This window comes from Ovis canadensis, chromosome 8 (assembly GCF_042477335.2).
Source record: "Ovis canadensis isolate MfBH-ARS-UI-01 breed Bighorn chromosome 8, ARS-UI_OviCan_v2, whole genome shotgun sequence".
In the NCBI taxonomy this organism is placed as follows: Eukaryota; Metazoa; Chordata; class Mammalia; order Artiodactyla; family Bovidae; genus Ovis; species Ovis canadensis.
The window spans coordinates 34438261-34444180 of record NC_091252.1 but is presented as its reverse complement, the minus strand read 5'-3'; positions in this window follow the sequence as shown (position 1 = coordinate 34444180).

The window sequence follows — 5920 nt, the reverse complement described above, 5'->3', positions numbered from 1 at the left end:
ATAAATTTATTAAAGATTCTCTCTCCCTATGTCTCCAGATCTTTTGCCTGAAAATTAGCAGCCACGTTTCTCCAGTGTTCTGTGGTTTCAATCTTGCCGAGGGTAAGGATTCAAAATATCATTTTGAAGTCTGCTCCTTTAAAGGCAAAGCCATTTATAGTTTTGCTGCCTGAGCATAATTTTAACCGTTTTGAAAGCACCAGGGCTTATTTCAGGGGAGAGGTGAAGCACATTACGGACAATGGCTTCTCTCGTAGTCTGAACTGAACTATGGTTTGGGTCAGTTTTCTAATTGGTTTGGATTTTCAGTCCATTAAAGGAAAGCTCTGTTACATTTTACAGCAGGTCACTGGGCAAAAATCTGCTTCATCTGCACAATGACTGTGGTTTCCTTTCATTTGCCTATGTCACTGGAAGACACTTACTCCATGCTGGGCAGCAGAACCATCCCAGGGAGTGCCCCATTCTCGCAACCACATCAAAGCACTTTATACACCACAGAGCCCTGAGGGAGAACACTCAGGTGCACTGGCTGAAGTTCACTTATCCATTTCATTACATCCAACATAAGCCTTGGATCTTGCAAACAGCAAGGCGGTTTCTGCATTAAGAAATCTGCAGCTCTGGACCCCAGACCCCAGTGTGATGTGAATCTCCCAGAAATCTCTGGCCCATGCAGGGAAAGGTCAGACCTCTCAACTTTAATAGCTAGCTGAAGAATAAGGAGGAAAATCATAGGAACGCTGCAGTGCCCATTAGATGGAAAGCATGCTTGCTTGTGCCTGTGATTTGTTATCCGAAATAGTCCTAGAATGACCAAAAAGTGTGAGAAAAATAATGAGGATTTTTAAAGTTAAGTAATTCAAGATATTTGCTCCTTGGAAGAAAAGCTGTGACAAACCTAGACAGCATATTAAGAAGCAGGGACGTCACTATACTGATGAAGGTCCGTCTAGTCAAAGCCACCGTTGTTTCAGTAGTCACGTACAGGTGTGAGAGTTGGACCATAAAGAAGGCTGAGTGCTAAAGAATTGATTCTTTCAAATTGTAGTGCTGGAGAAGACCCTTTAGAGACCCTCCGGACCGCAAGGAAATCAAATCAGTCAATCCTAAACGAAATTAACCCTGAATATTCACTGGAAGTACTGACACTGAAACTGAAGCTCCAATACTTTGGCAGCCTGATGCAAAGAGCCGATTCATTGCAAAAGACCCCGATGCTGGGAAAGATTGAGGGCAAAAGGAGAAAGGGGAGGCAGATGATGAGATGGTTAGATAGCATCACCAACACGAGTTTGAGCAAAATCTGGGAGATGGTGAAGGACAGGGAAGCCTGGCATGCTGCACCAAGTGGTCACCAGGAGTTGGACATGACTGAGTGACTGAACAACCTCTGAGCCTGGGGTCTTAGTATGGCACTTTGAAAAATTTACTGTGTGCAGCAGTATCATGAAAAATAAATATATTAAGAATCACTCCCGGAGAAGGAAATGGCAACCCACTCCAGTACTCTTGCCTGCAAAATCCCATGGACGCAGGAGCCTGGCGAGCTACAGTCCATGGGGTCGCAAAGAGTCGGAAAGGACTGAGCGACTTGTTTCACTTTTGCGTATTTTTTCTGATTCTTTTCCATTATAGATTATTATAAGATATTGAATATAGTTCTCTGTGCTATACAAAAAAAAAAAAAGGATCACTCCCAGCCTTCAAAATACATCATCCATAGGTAGAGCAAACTTCACTTGCCTTTCAGCCCTTTGTGAAAGGGATTTACCTAAATCCCTAAAAGAACAGTCAAGAAGCCAATCTATCAGTGTTTTAAGATTTCAAAGCAAAAATACTGTTAATTTCTTGATCAAACTAAAGAGTCCTAATGCTTTGTGGACAAAAATATATAAAATTCATGTGTTTCCTTGACTAAAGTTCCTTACTCACCTGTGATCTTCTTGAGGGCAGGAACCATGCCCTACTTATCTTGGTGTCCTTAATGCCAGCGCTGTATCCAACTATGGTCAGCAATCAGTTAATGACTATGGAGAAAACAAAGAAGGAAGCGAAGGAAAGGGAAAAAAGGGAAGGGAAACTTTAATCAGTTGTAGAGAATGAATGTAATTGAAAGAAAATACTTCAGAAAGAGGAAGAGATGATGGTGGCGCATTATCCTTTAAAGGCTGGAGCTACTTTTATCTTTCCTCGACCCATAGGCTCCTTTCTTCTTCGGGGATATTTTTCTTGTCCTCCAACACATTTTAGTGGCTCCCATAGCCTTTCATAGCTTTGTAGAATAATTTTTTTACTGGAGTAAAGGGAGCAACGTGGGACACCATTAAGTCTAGCCTGGGTTTCCTTGGTGGCTCGCAGTAAAGAATTCACATGTCACGCAAAAGACGCAGGAGAACGATCCCTGGGTTGGGAAGATCCCCTGGCAAAGGAAGTGGCAATCCACTCCAGTATTCTTGCCGGGAAAACCTTATGCGCAGAGGAGCTCGGCGGGCTACAGTCCACGGGGTTGCAGAGAGTCGGACACGACTGAAGCGAATGCCCATGCCGCTCAGTCCGTCACGGTGTGACCTGAGGAAAAGGCAGGCATCTTTTTGTGGTTTAATCTCTCAGAGAATTATCCTCATGAGGCACATAGGATAAATGTTTGCAAAGAAATGAAAGCTTTTCGGATTAAAAAAAAAGCTAAGTAAGGGCAAAGTCTTGTTGGAGACAATACACTTGATGCCCATTACTGAGAATGGGGTCTTTTGTGGGCAATGCAAATGATTTTTATCCTAATAACATTTTCATGATGCTAATTTATAACATTTTCTTAAAGCCTCAATTAAACATGAATGCATTTCTTTGGCTTTTATATTTTAAATGAAGCCTAGTTCTAAGAATGTAATTGATAATTAATTACACTGCCCTTTTCATAGACCTGATAATAAAATACTGTGTACTTTTCCCACACATATAAAAATACAGCACTTGATTTCAGAATAGTTTTTCTTAGACCATCTTTCAAAAGCAAATGATATTTATAGTATAAGTATTTAACATTAATTACTTAAGATCTCTCATTAGGTGTGACTCTTCTTTGTGTGGCTTCAGAAAATAATAAATGAATTTTTAGGTGATAAATGTCTGCATCTTCTCCACAGCTGTTGTCTTCCTGGGTTATCTCTTGGTGAAAGACATTATCAGCCTTTCAGAGCCCATGCTGAAACCTGGGAGTCACTAATGACTCTTCTTTCCTTTTCTCATCCCTAATACTACCGGGAATTCATATTCCCTTCAATAAACTCCTCACTATGCATACTCTTAAATCTGATGAAATTAAATCATGCACTATTTATCTAATATTTTATACCTTATAAATAAAATTTCAGATGAGGTAAAATTGAGCAAAACAATAATTTTTAAAAATTGTTTTTAATAGAACAAAAGCAGTTTTCTTACAAATTAGAGAAATTTGTCCATGTACTTTTGGAGCCCTTATTATTAAACATCTTACTTTTTAAAAAGTTATTGCAACTGAACTTTTAAATTTAAAGATAACATGCAGGGAGAAAAGGCAAATCATGAGTGTCCAGCCTGATAATTTTCACAAAGTGAACACAGGTGTGTAACCAAGTAACTTGAATTAGGAGCAGGAAATAGAGCCTGATCAGTGCCTCTGAAGCTCCCTTTGTACCTTCTCCTGGTCACTATACACCTCCTCCCCCATTGCCAAGGATAGCCACTAGCCTGACCTCTGACATCATAGTTGAGTTTTGCTTGTTTTGAACTTTATATGACTGAAGTCAAATAGCATATCCTCCTTATGCCTGGCCTTTTGTGCTCAATATGAAGTTTCTGAGATTGTGAGTAACAATATTGTTACTTAAACATCTTTCTCCTTTTATAATGATTTATTTTTATAAATCACATATTCACTCATGATATTCACTCATGAGGGTGAGTTTGGCTTAAATTAGATAACATAATCCATGAACCCACTTACTTAACTGGGTACATGTCCGCTATAATATACACTTTAAAGCACCTGAGGCGAGGGCTCTCTCAGTGTTACTAAATTAAGTCGTATAGAACTTAGTTGTGCCCTAGTCCTTGCCGAGGCGCTCTGCCCTGGCAGCAGAGTTCTTTTTGCATTCAGCGGGGAGCAGGCAATAATAGCACAAGTTTTATTCAGAGGCCATCTTGTTCACAGATATCCCTTCCAACTTTCTAAATCATCGACAATCCCTGTATCTACAGACGGAGTACAGAAACCGGGCATTCAAGAAACGATATCATTTTGCTTTTAATTATCTTTCCAGATTTATTTTTCACTATGCCTAGTACGTGGACACTGCACTGTAGTCGAATAACACAGACCCGATGCAGTCCAACTTCTAGATCCCTGGATGCCTGTACTCCTCTTCCTTATTCATCCAATTCTTCTAGTACTTTCAAGCTCACTTCATTTTCTGTGAAACCTTTCTTGACCTTTCCAGACCACTCTTACCTCTTCTCGTGGCATTTATTGTCCTGAGCACTCATTTGGTACATAATTTATGCCCCTTTGTTATTTAAATACATGCTTTTATACATTTGGGTTTTGTCTCAGTAAATGTTTGATGATGGTGCAAATCTAGAGTAGTGGATGCTGCTTCAAACTCTAGGAAATAAAAGAGTTACCACATCCATCAAAGAACCTACTTTCTTAAGAAGTCACTTATGCCCTTGAATAAAATCCTGACGCCTAAATGGAGAGTCAGTACATTAAAAGGTCACTAATTCAGCTGCCTGGGAGCATTCCTATGACTGATAGAACTTTGGACCAAATTGGCCCGATCTTTTGTTCAGAGCCAAATGTATTTTTCTGTTTGTTTGTTTTTGGAGTTGAAGTCTATGACAAGAAATACAGTACATTTAGTTTTATTCAGAAGTTCCTAGATATATACTTCTGTCTTCTCATCCCTTCTCCAGAGGGAGGTGTGGATGAGACATAGGCTCCGGATTACCAAGTTTCATATTGGATAGAATTTTCTTTTCTCAGTCATGGCTCTTAATATCATATTGGAACATGTTTTAAGGCAAGTTGTAATCTATTATTTATATTTAATAAAAATGACTTGTTAGTTCATTACAATTTCACATGTAGGTTTCTGCCCCTGAACCTTCTAAGAATCTGAGTTTATAGAATCAGAGCTGGCAGGACCATTGCTAGCATTTCTCTGACTTTGCCCTTTACAGCTTTTACTCTGAGCGTGAAATGCTCTCATACCCTTTGAGGCTATCTAATTATGATGTTGACTCTTCCTTTTGTCTTCCTCAGCTCTAATATCTTCAAATGATAGCTCTTATTACTTCTGTTAGTGAGAGTGGCCATATTTTCCTGCAACCGGGTTCATTCTTCTTAATGAAGAGAAGCTTTGTTCATGAGTATTCCCCATTGGCTTCTAAAACTAAGCCTGGACACTTTCTTCAGGACAGAGCTTAAACTAGCCAGTCCACAGTTTTCTGAATCCAGAGCATCCCCAGGCCTTTTTATTGTTACCTAATTTCAGTTCCTCAAGAATTTCTCCTGAATTCCTGCCTGATATCATTCCAATTAAATCATCTTGGTGTTTAAGCACTGTGTTAAGAATTTGGCCAATCAGGGCTTCTAAAAATAAGTTAGCACTAATTATGACAATATGACTAGTAAAAGTTGATTCTGCAATCTAGTTTATTCTTTTGTTTTACGAGCAAATGAGCCTTGGAAGGGACACAGAGATGGTTTCTACTTCCTGCTTGCAGGAGTTGATGCACTTCAGATTCCCTAAAGAGCAGTTTGAAATAAAATCAGGCAGAGTATGTTAAAAGTAGCTAGCTTGTTTACTTCTTTCGAGTTAAACTCTCTTCTTTCTCATCTTTAGTGTAATGGTCCAGCATCAAACTGGAGTTAAGT